Source organism: Podarcis erhardii, assembly GCF_964252035.2.
Source record: "Podarcis erhardii genome assembly, chromosome: 18".
In the NCBI taxonomy this organism is placed as follows: domain Eukaryota; kingdom Metazoa; phylum Chordata; class Lepidosauria; order Squamata; family Lacertidae; genus Podarcis; species Podarcis erhardii.
In genome coordinates this window covers 5660160-5680844 of record NC_138516.1, presented here as the reverse complement: position 1 = coordinate 5680844, position 20685 = coordinate 5660160, and the positions used below count along the sequence as shown (strand labels likewise).

At 48.4% G+C, this 20685-nt stretch overlaps 2 protein-coding genes across 2 annotated transcripts in view; one reads left to right on the top strand and one right to left on the bottom strand.

The window, feature by feature from the left end:
- Positions 1-42: 42 nt before the first annotated feature.
- ZBTB7A (zinc finger and BTB domain containing 7A) overlaps positions 43-20685 on the top strand; it is a 75403-nt gene continuing 54760 nt past the window's right edge. Inside the window, exon 1 of the mRNA XM_081846237.1 lies at positions 43-549. The gene's annotated coding sequence lies outside the window, so the exon portion shown is untranslated. The remainder of the gene's footprint in view (positions 550-20685) is intronic.
- Positions 3949-20685, bottom strand: part of LOC309332990 (protein-lysine 6-oxidase-like) — a 285922-nt gene continuing 269185 nt past the window's right edge. Inside the window, exon 8 of the mRNA XM_081846405.1 lies at positions 3949-4467. The gene's annotated coding sequence lies outside the window, so the exon portion shown is untranslated. The remainder of the gene's footprint in view (positions 4468-20685) is intronic.

The window sequence follows — 20685 nt, the reverse complement described above, 5'->3', positions numbered from 1 at the left end:
CCACCCCCCCGTGCCTTTGCCAGTTGCAATCTCCCTTCTCCTTCCTCCTCCTTTGCAAAAAATAAAAATAATAATAATAAAGTCTCCCTTGCAAAAAGCAACCAGGACTCGCCCAGCCAGTTTGCAAAAAAGCCTCATGTCAGTTTGCAAAAAAGGGGAAAGCTTGCCAAAGAGAAAGCAAGTCCCCCCCCCCCGCCCCCAGCGCAGTTGCTGCACCTTTAAGAAAAGGGAGGGACCCCTGTCCCTTTTCTGCTTCTCTCTCTCTCTCTCTCTCTCTTTTTTTTTTCCTACCCTGAGAGCAAACCAGGAAGGGAGTTCACGGCATCATACGGGGCTTTGCATCTACTGTTACAGTAGGGGCAGGAACAGCAGAGAGGAGAGGAGAGAGAGAGGGAGAGAGGGAGAGGAAAAGAGAGAAAAAAGGAGGGAGGCAGGCAGGCCGGACGGGTAGAAGCTGCTCAGGAATTGACTCCACAAACTCCAGGCGCCCCCCCTTTCCTCCTCCTCCTCTTCCTGGCCCCCCCACCCCACACCTTCAGGACCAACAAGGTAAGACCTCTCTGGATCCTTCTCTTATTTTTGGGGGGGGGGGGCTGGTCAAGGGATCTGATCCCCTTAAAAAGAGAGATCTCCCCGCTGTCATCTTTTTTTTCCTGCTTCCTCTTTGCCTTTGCAACTTTCACCCAGGGGATCTTGGAAAGGGGGAGGGGGGGGGTCAACAACTTTGCCTTAAGTGAGAGGAGGTTGCTGGGGGAGGGGAGGGGGGTTTTTTGGGGGGGTGGGGGGTGTTTTGTGTGTTTCTGGGAGGGGAGAGATGTTCAGTGGGGTGGGAGGAGAGTGGGGAGGGAAAGCAGCCTTGAAGGTGAAAGGAGAGCCTGAAGTCAAGGGGGGGTGCTGCTGCTGGTGGGGGGGGGGAGCTGTGTTTGTTTTGCATGGGGGGGGCGCAAGTGCAATTGCACGAGATGCAAGCTGTACAGGGCACGTTGCAACCTGGAAATATTTGCATTTTCTGTGTGATATATATTAATGGGGCTGGCATTTGCATTGGGGAAACTGCAGGGGCTGGTTTCTGGATTGGGGGGGGGGGGAAAGGTTGCAATTAAGTGCAAAGGGGAAGCTGGAAATAACTTTCCCCCTCCTTTCCTCCTCCTTCCTGCCAAAGACCCTATTCTGTGCTGCGTTGCATACGTTGTACTCTTAAGGCAGGATATATGTGTGTGTGTGTTTTTTTAAGGGAGGGGGCTTTTGCAAGCCCCAGGGAGGACAAGTGCCTCGGCTCCCTGGGAATTGTAGTCTTTCCCCCGCGCTCCGGCCTGCAGGTGCAATGGAGGCGGGGACTACGTCTCCCGAGGTGCTCAGCGCCGGGGCCTTGCCTGGGCCTTCCGCGTGAGGCTGGCTGACGGGCGGCCGCGGCGGCCAATGGCCGGCCCGCCTGCCGCTTCCTCTCCCCACCAGCCGCCGCCGCGGCCAATGGCGGAGCGAGGGAGGGAGGGAAGGAGGGGGAAGGGAAGGGAAGGGAAAGCGGCTAAGGGCTCGAGCCAGCCCTGCCCCCGGGGGGGAGAGGTGGGGTCCGCGGGCGCGGCGACCAGGAAAGGCCGGGGATTTGAGGCCTAGGACAAGGCCCCGGGCGGGGCTCGCCTGCCTTCCCAGCTTCCCCAATGGGGGCTGGGAAGGGTACAGAGGGGGCAGCTGAGGCGCTGGTCCCCTCCTCACTCTTCTGAGGGGGAATTTGAGGAGGGGGCTGCTGTTTAAAGGGGGGTGTATGGGAACTGGGGGCAAATGTTTTTTGGGGGGAGCTTCTGATACTTAGAGGGGTGAATGTGGGGATGGGTTTCAGGGTTTTGAGTGATTTTAAGGTTCAAAAACTGGGGGTGGGAGCATGAAAATAGTTCCAAATAGTTGTAGCATATTTGTTAATATATTATTTTTATTTTATTTTATTTTATTTTATTTAGACTTGCTAGTCGCTTGCTGCTCAAAGGCCTTCAGGTGACTCGCAACCTGTTCAAAATAAGACACATCATAACTTAAAATTAAAGAAAGTCATGCAGACCCCCTGCCCAAACCATCTATCTATCTATCTATCTATCTATCTATCTATCTATCTATCTACCATTCTATCTATCTACCATTCTATCTATCTATCTATCTATCTATCTACCATCCTATCTATCTATCTGTCTACCATTCTATCTATCTATCTTTCTATCTACCATTCTATCTATCTATCTATCTATCTACCATTCTATCTATCTATCTATCTATCTGTCTATATCTATCTGTCTGTCTGTCTATCTATCTATCTCCTATATATGCATATACACAACAACAGCCGCAGGAAGGTTTGGCTCCTACGGAACTTGCGAGCCAATGCAGCCTCGAGTTCGGATTTCTACTTTTGGCCTATGGACTTGCTTAAGTGCATGGGGCGGACGGCGGTCCTGTGTTATAGGAGTTTAAATTGTTCCTATGGGAGTATTTTAAATAGTGGGATTTGTCTGTAAAGGTTTCCAGAACAACCACAACAAAACTACTGATGGGGGAGGCTTTATCAATTAAATAGGTTCATTATTATTATTATTTGGCTCGGTTGGTAGAGCAAGAGACTCTTAATCTCAGGGGCAACCGCGTGGGGCAAAAGATTCCTGCCTTTGCAGGGGGTTGGACTAGATGCCTCCCGGGGTCCCTTCCACTCTGCGGTTTAATGAAACGATGCCTTATGAGGAACGGCTAAGGGAGCTGGGCATGTTTAGCCTGGAGAAGAGGAGGTTAAGGGGTGATATGATAGCCATGTTCAAATATATAAAAGGATGTCACATAGAGGAGGGAGAAAGGTTGTTTTCTGCTGCTCCAGAGAAGCGGACACGGAGCAATGGATCCAAACTACAAGAAAGAAGATTCGACCTAAACATTAGGAAGAACTTCCTGACAGTGAGAGCTGTTCGACAGTGGAATTTGCTGCCCAGGAGTGTGGTGGAGTCTCCTTCTTTGGAGATCTTTAAGCAGAGGCTTGACAACCATATGTCAGGAGTGCTCTGATGGTGTTTCCTGCTTGGCAGGGGGTTGGACTCCATGGCCCTTGTGGTCTCTTCCAACTCGATGATTCTATGATCCGATATGCCGTTCTCCCATAAGTGGGGCGGTTTTATAAAAGCATTAAAAGACACATTAAAAGCTGCACATGCAGATGTTACAAGTAAGATGCTACCTGAGAAAATTTGGAAACGACTGCGCAGTTGTCAATGAGAAAGGTCTTCAGTCAAAAGCGGGGGGTGCGTGCCGCATCCCTGTTGGAAGAGTGCTCCACGCAGCATGGGTCTGTCGACGCTAAATAGCAGGTTTCTGGTTGAGGCTGTTTGGTGCTCCTCTGTGGCGCAGGGGAACACGAGGCCCAATTTCATTGATTAGGCTGGGAAGTAATAGTAAGGTTGCCATGTGAATCCCTGAAAGAAAGGGATTTGTTTGGGCAGCAGGTGAGGAAACAGCATGTTTGCTTGCATTGGGATGTTAGTATTTTATTGGCCTTTTTTAATTTCCTTTTAAAAATTAGCCTACCGAGGCAGGCTACAGATCTCTCGAGGAATATTTGGAGGAATCACCAATGTCCTGAGTTTGAACTTGGAGGGCAGAAGCTACAAAGAGATCCCAGTGTGGCCACTGGCTGTTGTCAAGGTAGCTGAAAGGACGTGTGCAGAAACCTTTGATTGCTTAAAAGGTGCTTTATAGGAGGGTGGGTGTGAAAGACCCTTGTTCAACTCGTTGTTGTTGTTGTTTAGTCGTGTCCGACTCTTCGTGACTCCCTGGACCAGAGCATGCCAGGCGCTCCTGTCTTCCACCGCCTCCCGCAGTTTGGTCAAACTCATGCTGGCACCTTCGAGAACACTGTCCCACCAATCTCATCCTCCGTCGTCCCCTTCTCCTTGTGCCCTCCATCTTTCCCAACATCAGGGTCTTCTCCAGGGAGTCTTCTCTTTTCATGAGGTGGCCAAAGTCTTGGAGCCTCAGCTTCAGGATCTGTCCTTCCAGTGAGCACTCAGGGCTGATTTCCTTCAGAATGGAGAGGTTGGATCTTCTTGCAGTCCATGGGACTCTCAAGAGTCTCCTCCAGCACCAGAATTCAAAAGCATCAATTCTTCGGCGTTGTTCAACTCACACCTGCTTTATTATTATTGTTATTATTACTATTACATTTATATACCGCCTTTATCTTCAGAGGGTTTCAAGGCGGTGGACATTGTCGTCCTCCTCCCCATCTCATCCTGACAATGACCCTGTGAGGTAGGTCAGGCTAAGAGATGGCGACTGACTCCAAGGTCACCCATTGGCTCTCGGCTCTCTTCACGATATTCACTCGAGGTGAATATTGCTGGCTGGCCTAAAAGGGTCGTTCGTCAGGATGAATGAGAAGAGGGGAGGGATTTTAATGCCTCCAGAGCAATGTTTATCATCATGAGATGGGAAATGGTACTTGAGAGGTGCAGAAAAGAACGCAGGAGATTGCATTATGCACAGTTGTAGACCTTTGGTAATGTGTCTGTTGTCACTCTCCAGGGCTTCAAAGGCTCTCTTAGCTAGAAATCTTCCCTAGAAACAAAAGTGAGATCCCTGCCCTAAACCATTCTCCACAGGGGCCTGTCTTCGAAAGAGATGCATGAAAAAGAGCCTTGCACTGATTTCACCCTGCTCAGTTTTCTCTGCGCTGACGGAAAGCGCCTCTCCAGGCCTTCCGACATGCATCTGTTTCTCCCAGGGATTCAGTCTGTGGTTATAAGGGGTCCAAGGAAGCAGGTTGATCAGGCTGTAAGAAGCAGCCTGGACCTGATGTTTGGGAAGACTTCCCTAGCTGTGGACTTGGCTTTTGGTTTTTATTTTAGAAATGTGCATTGGGCGTTTTTGGTCTCTCTTTCTTCGAGAAACGTGCATTAAGGTAGAAGTGGACAACATGCCATCTAAAATGTGCTGGACTGTCTCTCCCATCGCCCCTGGCTTTGATGAGCTCCCAACAAGTTCCTCACCCTCGCTTGCTGAGGAAACCGTGGGGCTGGCTGGCGTAGCGGACTGCAGTAGCCCCAAAGGCTTAGCCTAGGGTGGCTGATGAGATGGAAGACGCAGACCGCAAGCCTGGGTTTTTTTTGGGGGGGGGGGACTTGGAAACAGCCACACACCGTTCCTTTGCGATGGAGAAAGAGTATTCTGTTAGCAGGGGAGATCCGTAAACCGGAAAAGTAGCTGGTTCTTTCTGGTTAGAAAGTATATCCCTGGTCACTTTTATTTCCAAAGCCGGCCTAGATTCTCCCTGGCTCCCTTTTGCAGCGTCAGATGCAACACCTACACAAGTCCCAAGTTCCTGCTAGCTGGGAATGTGGAGGGCCTCTGGCCCTTTTGAGTAGGTGTAGGGGGCTGTTTGACTGTTTGGCGGAGGCTTGGAAATCTTCCCACATGGCAGTTTTGATGGCAGTTTGCAGGGCTTGAGCGGAGGGCAGTGACTCAGGGTTAGAAGACTCGGATGTAGAAGCTAGGTGCCAAATGGCTCCTTAAACCAAGGTTGCAGTCGTCATAGAATCATAGAATCATAGAGTTGGAAGAGACCACAAGGGCCATCGAGTCCAACCCCCTGCCAAGCAGGAAACACCATCAGAGCACTCCTGACATATGGTTGTCAAGCCTCTGCTTAAAGACCTCCAAAGAAGGAGACTCCACCACACTCCTGGGCAGCAAATTCCACTGTCAAACAGCTCTTACTGTCAGGAAGTTCTTCCTAATGTTTAGGTGGAATCTTCTTTCTTGTAGTTTGGATCCATTGCTCCGTGTCCGCTTCTCTGGAGCAGCAGAAAACAACCTTTCTCCCTCCTCTATGTGACATCCTTTTATATATTTGAACATGGCTATCATATCACCCCTTAACCTCCTCTTCTCCAGGCTAAACATGCCCAGCTCCCTTAGCCGTTCCTCATAAGGCATCGTTTCCAGGCCTTTGACCATTTTGGTTGCCCTCCTCTGGACCCGTTCCAGTTTGTCCGTGTCCTTCTTGAACTGTGGTGCCCAGAACTGGACACAGTACTCCAGGTGAGGTCTGACCAGAGCAGAATACAGTGGCACTATTACTTCTAGTTTGCCATCTTTGGGAAAGATGGCTGTGAAGTCTTTATTTTTTCAATTGATGGATGGACTGTGATTGATTCTCAGTTAAAATGTCTGGCTAGTTCAGATGACAGCCTTGAGCCTGGTGAAGAACTTCTGAGAACTTAAAAGAAGAAAAGTCACATGATTCAGAGACAGTCCGCATATATATTGGCCTATTCCTAGAAGATATGGCATTAGTGTGCGAAAACAGTCAAGAGCCAACGATCCCCGCCATGTATTTCCAGGTGGAGCAGATTTTAGGCATTTTCACTTGGTCGCAAGTGTCCAATTTTGTTGTTTAGTTGTGTCCGACTCTTCGTGACCCCCTGGACCAGAGCACGCCAGGCACTCCTGTCTTCCACTGCCTCCCGCAGTTTGGTCAAACTCATGCTGGCACCTTCGAGAACACTGTCCCACCATCTCGTCCTCTGGCGTCCCTTTCTCCTTGCGCCCTCCATCTTTCCCAACATCCGGGTCTTTTCCAGGGAGTCTTCTCTTCTCATGAGGTGGCCAAAGTACTGGAGCCTCAGCTTCAGGATCTGTCCTTCCAGTGAGTACTCAGGGCTGATTTCCTTCAGAATGGATCGGTTTGATCTTCTTGCAGTCCATGGGACTCTCAAGAGTCTCCTCCAGCACCATAATTCAAAAACATCAATTCTTCGGCGATGCATATACCCTTGTTATGGCGTGATGCAGCGATTAGAGCGTTCGACTGGGCTCTGGGTTCAAAGGCCCACTTGGTGGCCGTGGGTCAGTAGCGATATCTCTCGGCCCAACTTCTGGAGAGGCGGCAAAGTGAGTATTCTACCTTGAGCTCCTTGCAGAAAAGGTGGGATATAAATCTATAAGTGTGAATTAAAACAGGTGTGTTTGTGCGACCATCCCAGCGGCATCTGTTGGCGAGGAAGATGGGGAGCCAGAATTCAAGCATTGTCTCCATCCTCTTCCCTACTGAGTCCTACACGGTCAACAGGCTGGTCTCCTTGAACCATGTGGGTCGCCCTTGAAGAGCGTCCGCACCCTAACTGGCGGTCACCTTTAATCCAAATCAGTACAGTGGTACCTCTGGTTACGTACCTAATTCGTTCTGGAGGTCCGTTCTTAACCTGGAACAGTTCTTAACCTGAAGCACCACTTTAGCTAATGGGGCCTCCCGCTGCTGCTGCGCCGCCGGAACATGATTTATGTTCTCATCCTGAAGCAAAGTTCTTAACCCGAGGTAATATTTCTGGGTTAGCGTAGTCTGTAACCTGAAGCATATGTAACCCGAGGTACCACTGTATAAAATACATACAGTGGTGCCCCGCAAGACGAACGCCTCGCAAGACGGAAAACCCGCTAGACGAAAGGGTTTTCCGTTTTGGAGGCGCTTCGCAAAACGAATTTCCCTATGGGCTTGCTTTGCAAGACGAAAATGTCTTGCGAGTTCCTGCAGGGTTTTTTCCCTCCCCCCCCTTTTCCTAAGCCCTAAGCCGCTGATCCGCTGATAAGCCGCTTATCAGCTGATCCGCTAAAAGCTGCTAAGCCGCTAATAGCGCTAGTCCGCTAAGCTGTCAATGGGCTTGCTTCACATGATGAAAAAACCACTATACAAAGAGCCTCACGAAACGGATTAATTTCGTCTTGCGAGGCACCACTGTATTGCTGTAAGTTGCTTGGATTCCTTTGGGTCACAAGCGACCAGTAAATTTAATCAATGATTATGGTGACGGTAACGATCAGTCCACATGGGATTTTCAACAGAGCGGAACGAAGGTGAACAACAGAATCATAGAGTTGGAAGAGACCCCGTGGGGTCATCCAGCCCAACCCCCTGCAATGCAGGAATCTTTTGCCCACCGTGGGGCTGGAACCCTGAGATTAAGATTCTTACGTTCTACCGATTCAGCTTATCCCCATGCCTTAACCTCCATGCTGTTGGGAGATGTTTAAAGACGCAGAGGGCGGGGAATGGGGCACACAGAGAGCTAGGTGGCTCTGCAGGGAACCTGAGCGTAGGAAAATGGGAATCCTGGGAGGTGGAAGCTAATTTGGGAAGGGGCAGGTGAGAGGAGGAGATGTGCTTGGTCTTGCATGCCTTCCAGTCCTCGGAGAGTGGGGGGGGGAGTTGGGCGGGGTCCTGTTTTCTTCTCTTCCCACTTAAGCCCTGAAGAACTGGCAGATTGAGAAAGTAGGTATGAAGTTGCCCACTTGGTGGATTTAACAAAACAGCAGCTGTGGCAGGGAAGGAGGGTAGGGTGTATGCAAATTTGTCCTGGCTCCAGTCTCCCCTCCCTGATTTCCCCCCCCCCCTTTCTGGCACCCAGGCCAAGAGTGGAGGAGGCTTGCTCAAAGACTATGATTGTTAGTACTCTCCCCCAATCCCCACCCTTCCATCTCTCTCCCCCCCCCATGCCCATGTCTCTCCACTGCCTGTACTTAACCCCTAGGGCTGAATCACACAATGGTTGCTGCTGTGCCCCCCTCGATAGCATGCTGGAGGAAATGCAGGGCTCTCAAATGGACACCCCCCCCTTTCCGTTCGGCTTAATGCAGCAGCGCTTGGAAATCTGGATTGCCAGGGCCCCCGAATCCCCTTCTCCTCGCCTACTCCCCGGAGCAAGCAAACTTGAGGATTCCACTGGTTCTGTGTGCGTTTTGTGTCCTGTGGGTTTTTTGGTGTTTTGTCTTTTTTTGCTCCTGGCCTGTCTGTACACGGCGTTTTCCCCCACGAAGGTCAGGTGATGGCTCTGAAGGTCACTACTGCTTTTTCCCTCCCCGAGTGCGAACAACTCCTGTGGGAAACTTGCAAGGGGGAGGGGGGCGGGGGGTTGGTTCTTAGGTGGAACAGATAAATGCCTTGCGTGCAGAAACAGTTCCTGCCGTCTCCCAAGTTGGGCTGGAAAAGACCCTGGCCTGAAACTTCTCAAACTTTGTCGAAACAAAATTTTAAAAAATTCCTTCCAGTAGCACCTTGGAGACCAACTATGTTTGTTCTTGGGATGAGCTTCCGTGTGCATGCACACTTCTTCGGATCAACGGTGTATCTGAAGAAGAATCTTCAGTGTGCCTGAAGAAGTGCGCATGCACACGAAAGCTCATCCCAAGAACAAACTTAGTTGGTCTCTAACGTGCTACTGGAAGGAATTTTTTTTTTATCTTGTTTTGACTACGGCAGACCAACATGGCTACCTACCTGTAACTAAAACTTTTTTGGGTGTGTGGACCGCTTGAACATTGCTGGGACCTCTCGCTGGACCACTTAGCGAACTTTTTTTCCGCCCAGCAGGGCGAAAGAACGTAAGAGCAGCTTGGAAGACGAAACCATTGGCCCATTTCATCCAGGCGTCCTGCTCTCACAGTGCGAAAGGCGCAAGCAGGAACTGGGCGCAACAGCCGTCCGCTCCCCTCCTGCCGTTTTCACCAACTGGTATTCAGAAGCATGCTACTACCCCCAGCAAAGAAATAAAATGAATTATCCTTTAAAGAAGTGTTCGCATAACTTTTTAGGTGTTAAATTATAGGAGTGGAAATGGGTGTTTGGAATTTTACATTCCCGTGACTTTAACAAGCTCGGTTTTTGAATGAATTTGTTTGGTGCGTGGCCTTCGGTATATCTTATAATGTGTGAGTTTTGTCAACAGTGCTGTATCCCATATGTTTGTATATCGCTGCAAGGTGTCATCTCGTTTATCCAGTTTCTTGCTATGACTAGTCTGGCAGCAGTGATCATCGCTGTTGCAAATTTCAAGTCTTCCTCGTTCAGTAGCTTGGTGGAAGAGCTGGGTGCCTTGCTTCAAACCTTGGAAAGCTTCTGCCACTCAGTGTAAATGAGCTTAGATAAACCAGTGGCCTGAGTCTGTATAACAGACCGTATTTTTCGCTCTATAAGACGCACCAGACCACAAGACGCACCTAGTTTTTGGAGCAGGAAAACAAGAAAAAAAATATTCTGAATCTCAGAAGCCAGAACAGCAAGAGGGATCGCTGCGCAGTGAAAGCAGCAATCCCTCTTGCTGTTCTGGCTTCTGGGATAGCTGCGCAGCCTGCACTCGCTCCATAAGACGCACACACATTTCCCCTTACTTTTTAGGAGGGAAAAAGTGAGTCTTATAGAGCAAAAAATACGGTAGCTTCCTGTGTTCGGATATATCCCAGTAAAACATACGTTGGTGTTTCTATTTCTACTAAAGATTTCATTTATAGCCCTCTGCAGTTTGTCACCTTAATTCAAGTCCAGAATATGTGTAAGAAACCGGCTTCTCTGTTTTTGTCTCCTTGCAAATTAAACATTTGGTGAGAAGGGTCCTTGCAATGGGCAAACGATTTCGTATTCTGCAAAATTGTGGGCCGTAAGTCAAAAGTCCTCTTAGGGCTGTGCAACAATCGGACCCTGCTTCAATCAGCCTTGATTTCCGTTGTCTGACACCCACAAATCACATGCAGGGCCAAATAGAAAATCATAGAGCTGGAAGGGACCCCGGCAATCATCTAGACCAACCCCTTGCAATGCAGGAATCTCCAGCTGTCTCATACAGGGATTGAACCTGCAACCTTGGCGTCCTCAGCCCTACGCTCTAACTAACTGAACTATCCAGAGGTGGCCTTGACTCTTCCACAACTTTTCTCTTGTTGAGTGGTGGGTTGCCCTAACCACTACACCACCCTGCCTTTCTTGGACCACCTGCATAGGGAGCATGTAGATCAAGTTATGGAACCTCTAGTGGAGACAGTGAACCTGAGGGGTGTTACCCTATTAACTGGTTTCAAACCATAACGTTCACTTGGCTTTGCCAAAATAGCTCTCTCTAAAGCTGGTACATATATTAGGAAAGTGTGATTTGTTTTGTGTCTGGGGAAAGCATGTAGAATCTGCTTCTCCACCATGAAATCCAAAGTCCCGAGAAACTAGCGTTGTAAAGAAACACGCTTGCTGATAGTGTGATGGTGGTTTTACCTAACTTCGCCGTAACCACCAGCGCCTTTCCTTTTCTCAAACGACCTCTCTTGCTTTGTGCAGAAATTCTGAAGCGTGCAAAAACTTGATATGCCTGAGATGGACAACTCGAGTAAATAGGTGTGATGATATTTGCAGAATGTTGTGCTGCAGATCCGTTGGGAGTCGGAACAACTTTTGGCTTGGGTCTTCTCCACAAACGCAGTTGTCCGGCCGAAGGAGTCAGCATTCACCCAAATCTACAAGCTGGTGGCAAAAGGAAGCGTTTGTTTGGTGTCCCCCCCCCTGAAAAGGATCGCGGGTAGCTTGCAAATTAGGCACATTTAACTTGTGCACATTCAGCTTTACACAATTGGGGGGTGGGTGAAAAATGTTTAAAAAATGGAAAGGAGATGGGCGTCATGGGTGCTGTAGCTGAGATTCCTGCATTGCAGAAACTCTAAAATTCTATGGCATCCAGGAAAAAGTCTTTGGCATTCCTGCTCGCCTTTGAACCTACAGTCATACCTTGGAAGCTGAGCGCCTTGGCTCCTGAACCCCAGAAGTGAATGTTCCAGTTTTCGAACAATTTTCAGAAGCCGGAAGCCGCACTTTGGTTTTTGAACGGATTCCCGGAACACATTCTGTTCAAAAACCAAGGTACCACTTTGACGTAACCCTGCTGTAAATTGAGGGTTGCTTGTATGATGCTCAGAGATTAAAAGTATTACTTTTACTTGGACAGATCTGTCTTCAGCATTAGTTGGTCGTGGGGGTTTTGAAGAGCTTTCTAGCAGAACCATGAAAGCCGAGAAACGATGCTTTTGAAATTTCCGTGAAACTTTTAGGCTAGCGCAAGCTTTCTGGGGTTGGGGCCTGGCTTTATTCCGAACCTTAAAATGGGAAGCATAATGCTGGTGGTAAACGAAAGAGGTTTAAAGACTGTCTCAAGGCAAATCTTGAAAAATGTAGTATAAACACCAACAACTGGGAAACACTGGCCTGAGAGCGCTCCAGTTGGAGAACAGCCTTTACCAAAGGCGTCGTGGATTTTGAAGACACTCAAACTCAGGACGCAAGGGAGAAACGTGCTAAGAGGAAGGCACGCTTGGCAAACCCTCACCGGGATCAACTCCTGCCTGGAAACCTCTGTCCCCACTGTGGAAGGACGTGTGGATCCAGAATTGGCCTCCACAGTCACTTATGAATTCACTGTTAAAATCATGTTTATGGAAGACAATCTTACTCGGCTACGAGGGATCGCCAAAGAAGAACCTCGTGAGACTCTTAATCTCAGGGTCGTTGAGATTAAGGCAAAGGATTCCTCAGCACGATATAAAAGCAAAACAGTTCATTGCAAGAGGGTGACAGGTTGCTGCCTCCTTGATGTATTTTTCCTGAAGCATCTATAAAAAGGTAAAGGGACCCCTGACCATTAGGTCCAGTTGTGGCAGATTGGGGTTGTGGCGCTCCTCTCGCTTTATTGGCCGAAGGAGCTGGCGTACAGCTTCCAGGTCATGTGGCCAGCATGACTAAGCCGCTTCTGGCGAACCAGAGCAGCGCACGGAAACGCCGTTTACCTTCCCGCCGGAGCGGTACCTATTTATCTACTTGCGCTTTGACGTGCTTTCGAACTGCTAGGAGCTGGGACCGAGCAACGGGAGCTCACCCCGTCATTGCGGGGATTCGAACCACCAACCTTCTGATTGGCAAGTCCTGGGCTCTGTGGTTTAATCCACAGCGCCACCCACGTCCCGAAGCATCATCTATACACAGTTAAAGTGGGGAAGAACTGCAAGAGAAGAGGCAATGCTGATCTTGAGAGCTTACCATCAATTTTGATCAGTTTCTGCGTGGAATTGGCTTAAAAAAAATAAAAACCAAAGCCCCGATGGAGCGGAGGATTCCCGTTTTAATAATTGTTTTGGCTGCTGCTCAAGCCTGTTCTGGGAAAAGTGGGAGTGGAGAGGCACCACCCAAATGATCTTAAGATGGTGGGATGTGGTGTTTTGTTTTTGCTCTTTTCGGCCGAGGGCTGCACTTAACTCCGAGCGGATTTTGCCGGGGCGAGGAGGATGCAGGTTCGCTCGCTTGAGCTGGGTCTGGAAAGCAATTTGAGTCCTTAAAGGAAACCAGACCTTGGCCTCGTGGTGTCCGTTTCCTCAGAAACTTACTGGGTGGGTTGAGAATTGCCGCCCCTCTGCAAGACGCAGGTTGTACTTGGACGCTAGCACTTTTCAGATGAACTTCCTTTTTAAAATAATAATAATAATAATAATAATATTTTATTAGGTTTTACAAAAGGAAACAATACAAGAGAAAAACAATACATATCAAAAATACAACAGACATCAAAACACCAACAAATACAAACAATGAAACAACAAATACAAACAATTAAAACACAGCAAAAAAAAAAAGAGAGAAATTATAACAGACATAAAAAGCTTAAAAAATTAACATAAAAAAGAGACCTCTTTTCAAATTCTTATCCTTCATAAACTTATTTTCCTGACTTCCACCCACCTTCCTTTCTTGTATTCCACTTTAAAATTGATTTAGCAAATTCATTCTTATTAGTTTTATCCTTTAACAATTCCTTCACTTGTACTATTCACATTTTCATCCGATATCTATCCCTTCTTTCATACTCTTATTTACCTTATTTACTAGAACCCCTTCATTTCATTTCAATGTCATCAACATTCAAAAATTTTACAGTGTTTTTGTAAGTAGATTTTAAACTTCTTCCAATCTTCTTCCACCCGCTCTTCTCCTTGATCTCGTATTCTACCGGTCATTTCTGCCATTTCCATCTAGTCCATTACTTGCATCTGCCATTCTTCCAAGGTGGGTAGATCTTGTGTCTTCCGGTGCTTTGCGATGAGAATTCTTGCTGCTGCTGTGGCGTACATAAAGAAAGTCTTATCCTTCTTTGGCACCAATTGGCCGACCATGCCCAGGAGAAAGGCCTCTGGTTTCTTCAAGAAGGTATATTTAAATACCTTTTTCATTTCATTATAAATCATCTCCCAGAAAGCCTTAATCCTTGGGCACGTCCACCAAAGATGAAAGAATGTACCTTCAGTTTCTCTACATTTCAGATGAACTTCCAAGAAGTCGTGATGGTCTGTGACCCGATAAGGAGATCCGTCTGTAACTGATTTAAGGAAGTGGTGCAGGTCTTCTGGTTTCTCTGTTATCATACCCATGAGAAAGAAAGAAAGAAAGAAAGAGGGATGGATGGATGGATGGAAGGAAGGAAGGAAGGTGTGCTGCACGAGAGTTGATGAATGAAAACAGCAAAGACGTTACAAATTCAAAACAATTTTAAAAAGGGTCATAGGACCTTTGAGCTGGACGGTCGTTTTAGATTGTACAGTGGTACCTCGGTTTACGAACTTAACCCATTCCAGAAGTTCGTTCTTAAACCGAAACCGTTCATAAACCGAGGCGCGCTTTCCCTAACGTGGCCTCCCGCTGGCGGTGCCCTTCCACCGTTCGGATTCCGTTCTTAGACCGACGTAAAGTTTGCAAACCAGGACAGTATTTCCGGTTTAGTAGAGTTCGTAAGCCGAATAGTTTGTGAACAGGGCTTTCTTAAACCGAGGTACCGCTGTAGTTGTTAAATCTATTCATCCTTTAAAAATTATTAACAGTAGCTTCTGGTTCTGGGCCCCAGTGCCAAGAAGGGTATTGACAAGCTGGAAAGTATGCAAAGAAGAAGAAGAGGAGGAGGAGGAGGAGTTTGGATTTGATATCCCGCTTTATCACTACCCGAAGGAGTCTCAAAGCGGCTAACATTCTCCTTTCCCTTCCTCCCCCACAACAAACACTCTGTGAGGTGAGTGGGGCTGAAGGACTTCAGAGAAGTGTGACTGGCCCAAAGTCACCCAGCAGCTGCAGGTGGAGGAGCGGGGAAGCGAACCCAGTTCACCAGATTACGAGTCCACCGCTCTTAACCACTACACTACACTGGCTCTCGTAGGAGGGAGATCAATATGATCTCAAGGGTCTGGAAGCTGAGCCTTGAGTGTTTCGCCTGGAGAAGAGGACGTGACAGCTGTGTTCAGATACCTGAAGTGCTGCCCACATGGAAGCTGGAACAAGCATGCTACTGCTTGCTCCAGGGGGGTAGGACCCGAACCAAGGGCTTCAAGTTACAAGGAAGTAGATTCTGACGAAACATCAGGACGAACGGTCTCCTTGGGAAGATGGAGGACTCTCCTTCCTTGGAGGTTTTCAAGCAGAGGTTGGTGGCCGTCGATCATGGGTGCTTTAGCTGAGATTCCTGCATTGCAAGGGGGCTGGAATAGATGCCCGTTGAAGCTTTCCTTCCAGCTCCAGAGTTCTATGATTCCATAACCTGACATGTGCCATGATACATCTGTTGGCATACATAGTGCGGAGCTGGGGAAAGGTTCAGAAAAGGGGCGGCCAACATGATCAGGCGAGTTCAGCGGCTCCCCTACCAGGAAAGGAGGCAGCACTTGGGAATTTCCAATTTGAGAAAAACGTGTAAGGGAAAGGGGGCACTACAGTGGTGCCCCGCAAGACGAAAAACTCGCAAGACGAAAAACTCGCAAGACGAAAGAGTTTTCCGTCTTTTGAGGTGCTTTGCAAGATGAATTTCCCTATGGGCTTGCTTCGCAAGATGAAAACGTCTTGCGAGTTTTCCCCCCTTCCCCCCCTTTTTCTAAGCCGCTAATAGCGCTAATCCGCTAAGCCGCTAATAGGGGTGCTTCGCAAGACGAAAAAACCGGAAGACGAAGAGACTCGCGGAACGAATTAATTTCGTCTTGCGAGGCACCACTGTATAGAGGTATGTAAAATGGTGCACGGCACAGAAAAGACTGGATAAAGCCCTTTCCCCTCCCCCTCTCTTAATTCTAAAAAAACTTGGGGGTCATTCACGGAAGCTGAAGGTTGGAGAAAGTGGGACTTCATACAGCCTGCAGTTAAGCAACGAAGGAAGCCGTAGCTCTGAGCATGGTGCTGATGACACCAATGGCACAGATTCAATCCCCACGCGTTATCCCTGCATTGCCGGGGGTTGGACTAGATGACCCATGGAACCCCTTCCAGCTCTGTAATTCTGTGTTCTATGTTTTAGAAGGCTGTCAACTTGGGTGGGCTTACGGGGGATTAGACAGATTGGTGGAAAAGGAGGGTAGCGATGTTCTAGCAGGCTCTGCCGCCACCATTGCTAAGGCTTCCAAAAGAACAGCAAGGCTATTCTGGCCCAACGAGAGCCCGGTAACCCCTCTTAAAGGCAGCGTTCCATATGCAGTTGCACACCATAGATTTTGTCGCGGACGGGTTGAACTCGAGAGGAGTGCTTGGCGGCACCAGCTAGGGAACCCCCAAGGGAACCCCCAGGCGAAGTCAGCTCAGAGCTTGGGGAGTAGTTGCGGCACAACGATGAGTGGTCAGAGGGAGAAGTCTGGGAAGAGGAGGTGTTGGAAACTGAAGAGGTAACAGGCTTTGGTGAGCAGGAAGAGTCTGTGGCAGAGAGCAGTCCAGAATCGGAGGCAGAAGCAGGGGTGGGCCAAGAGACAGAGGGGAGGCAGGCTGCCAAAGAAGCCAGGGTGTCTCCCCCTCCTGCTGTGACCAGGTCCCCTCTCCCTATTCTCCTAGAGCCCACAGAACCATGAAGAGGGCAGAGTCATTTTGGACTCACAGCTGTCCATGGAGGCACAGGTCAAATCTGTGTCCAGGGCAGCTGTTTACCAGCTCCATCTGGTACGTAGGCTGAGACCCTATCTGCCTGCGGACTGTCTCGCCAGAGTGGTGCATGCTCTGGTTATCTCTCGCTTGGACTACTGCCATGCGCTCTACGTGGGGCTACCTTTGAAGGTGACCCAGAAACTACAACTAATCCAGAATGCGGCAGCTAGACTGGTGACTGGGAGTGGCCGCCGAGACCACATAACACCAGTCTTGAAAGACCTACACTGGCTCCCAGTACGTTTCCGAGCACAATTCAAAGTGTTGGTGCTGACCTTTAAAGCCCTAAATGGCCTCAGCCCAGTATCCCCAAAGGAGCGTTTCCACCCCCATCGTTCTACCCAGACACTGAGGTCCAGCTCCAAGGGCCTGAGCTGTTTTGGTTTCTTTGAATGAAGAGTTAACTGCGCTGGCGCCTTGTGAGTTGTTGCTGATTGACTCCTGACTCCCGCCTTGGCAGACCCGCCTTAATAAACCAAAGCTTCAGTCACCGTGGGCTTGTTGTGGTTAGTTGCTCCCTCGTTCAGATGCAACAGGAAGCGCATGTCTGTTCGGCTCAGGTCAGGGGAGGACGATGGCAAGGAGCAGTTGGGCTGTGTGGAAGAGCAGGCTGCTCATTTGCAAGGAGCCACCAGGCAGGAACATGGGATTACCATGATACGCAAATTTGCCTCCCCTGTCATTATCTGTCGCTGCTCCAGCGTAATCGGCAATGTGCTCACGCCCAGGTGAGACGCAACTTTTCCCCTTTCACACCAGGGGAAAATGCTTGCCTGCCGCTCGGCTCTGCCGCTCGGCTCAATCTCGGCAAAGGGATCCTCCCGCCATTTTGAAAAGCCCACTTTCGGTCCATCGTTTGGACCTTCAAAACGGTACGAGAGGTTGTGCTGCTGGATGCAACCCCATGACACCTGGGGAAAGAAATCTCTCTCTCTCTCTTTCAAAATAGAAAACAGTCCTTGAAGATTTGTAATGCAGAAAGATTGGAGATCTGAATCCTGCCCAAAGTGGCAACGCAGTCAGATGGGCGGAGTACAAATAAAAATAAATAATTGCAATGGTTTTGACCTTTGCTTGCTTTTTATTAGAAGTTGTTCTTATTCGAATGCCGTGGTTTTTTTTTCGTGGTAATCGGAAGTTTTTAGAAATCGTTTTTAATGTTGCCCGTTTTAAACAGTTTTTACCCCACCCCTTGAAGTGAAGGGTGAGAAATAAATTAAAATGGTGATGGATTTCAGTATCTTCTTTTTAAAGAAACAAACAAATAAATTACTTACTCGATTTTTCATATTTTACAATCGCATATCCGACGTACAACATAAAAGACAAGATTCCAAAGAATCTCCTGGATTCCCCTCCTCTTTCTGGGTCCTATTATTAAATCATTTCCTCCTGCATCTTTTATGATGATCCTGATCTTTAACATCTCCATTTTGTCCAAAATTCACAAGCGCTATTCCAATCCTGCTAACGATTTTAGCTGTTTGCAATGGTCTTTAAGATAGATTATAATTATTTCCCCCCATTCCTTGTTAAAATTTTGGTCTTCCTGATTTCTGATTCTCCCGGTCATTTTCGCCCTTTTGGCATTATGGATTTCAGTATCTGTGCCTAAAGCTCACCTAGGTACCTCTGTATAGTTTGCTTTCCCTTTCTCCGTACGAACAGGAAAGCATTCTTCCGGGGCAGCCGTGTTTTCTGAGTTTTATGCAATGTTGGCAGTGCTTCCAGGTCATTTCCTTGGGTTTCCCACAGATGTTCCTTGTAGTAGTTTAACCTGCTTTCGAGCTTTCAGTTTCCCTGCATCTCCTGCAAGTGTTTGAATGTGGGGCTGGCCGTTGTTCAGCCTTCCCCTCCCCTTCTTAAATTAGTATTACGACCAGGGTTAGGGGCAGCTAATTGCCATGTGGCACCTTAAACCGACTGTAGCTTAGGGTTGGCACAACAGCACTGTTCCCCCCCCCCGAGGAGGAAGGAGATTGTTGTTGTTTAGTTGTTTAGTGGTGTCCGACTCTTTGTGACCCCCTGGACCAGAGCACGCCAGGCACTCCTGTCTTCCACTGCCTCCCGCAGTTTGGTCAAACTCATGCTGGTAGCTTCCAGAATACTGTCCCACCATCTCGTCCTCTGTCGTCCCCTTCTCCTTGTGCCCTCCATCTTTCCCAGCATCAGGGTCTTTTCCAGGGAGTCTTCTCTTCTCATGAGGTGGCCAAAGTCTTGGAGCCTCAGCTTCAGGATCTGTCCTTCCAGTGAGCCCTCAGGGCTGATTTCCTTCAGAATGGAGAGGTTGGATCTTCTTGCAGTCCATGGGACTCTCAAGAGTCTCCTCCAGCACCATACATTTCATTTATTTCTGAATATAAAGAAAATATCTCAAAAGGGTTCACATGAAAACATCAAACGAAACACTCAAGAACAAAAGAAGTTCCGGATCGTTTCGTCGGATGTTTTCGCGTGTCGCAAACCGCTTTGACATTCTTTTTCTTCATAATATAAAGTGGCATAAAAATAAATGAACAACGACAACAAATACAGTGGCGCCTCTGTTTTCAAGCGTCTCAGAAGCTGAACATTTTGTTTTTCAAACGCCGAAAACTCGGAAGTAATTGCTTCCGTTTTCGAATGCACCTCGGAAGTCAAATGGCTTCCGCTGTTTTTTTCTTTTTCCAATTTTTCCAACTGAATTTGCAGCCAGCCCTTTGCACCTCGGTTTTCGAACGTTTTGGAAGTCGAACGGTCTTTGGAACGCATTACGTTTGAGAACCGAGGTACCACTTTAGTAATAATAATAATAATAATAATAATAATAATAATAATAATAATAATAATATAAATTTTATTTATATCCCGCCCTCCCCAGCCGAAGCCGGGCTCAGGGTGGCTAACAACAATCAACAATCAAACAATCAGATATTCACACATTCTAAAAATATTTCATTATAAAAATCAATTAAAATCAAATTAATGGCAACTAATTAAGCAAGATTCTGAGCAGGTTGCCAGAGGAGGGAGTCAGGCTGCACCCTGACCAAAGGCCTGGTGGAACAACTCTGTCTTGCAGGCCCTGCGGAAAGATGTCAGGTCCCGCAGGGCCCTAGTCTCTTGTGACAGAGCGTTCCACCAGATGGGGCCACGGCCGAAAAGGCCCTGGCTCTAGTTGAGGCCAGCCTAACCTCTCTGAGGCCTGGGACCTTGAGGATGTTATTATTTGCAGACCGTAGGTTTCTCTGTGGGGCATACCAGGAGAGGCGGTCCCGTAGGTACGAGGGTCCTAGGCCGTATAGGGCTTTAAAGGTTAAAACCAGCACCTTAAACCTGATCCTGTACTCCACCGGGAGCCAATGCAGCTGGAAAAGCACCGGGTGAATGTGATCTTGCAGCGAGGACCCCGTAAGGAGTTTCACCGCGGCATTCTGCACCCGCTGGAGTTTCTGGGTCAGTCTTAAGGGCAGCCCCACGTAGAGCGAGTTACAATAATCCAGTCTGGAGGTGACCGTCGCATGGATCACAGTGGCTAGGTCAGGGCGAGAGAGATAAGGGGCCAACTGCTTAGCTTGGCGGAGATGAAAAAATGCCGCCTTTGTTATAGCTGTAATCTGCGCCTCCATAGAGAGGGAGGTATCAAAGATTACACCCAAACTCTTAACGGACGGTGCTGGCACTAATTGCACCCCCGCAAGAGATGGGAGTTGCCCCCTCAATCCCATATCGTCCCGCCCCAGCCAGAGGACCTCTGTCTTCGAAGGATTTAACTTCAACCGGCTCCCACGTAACCATCCAGCCACAGCTTCCAGACATCTCGCCAGTGTATCGGGGGCCGAGTCAGGATGGCCATCCATCAACAGATAGAGTTGGGTGTCATCGGCATACTGATGGCAACCCAGCCCAAAACTCCGGACAAGCTGGGCGAGGGGGCGCAT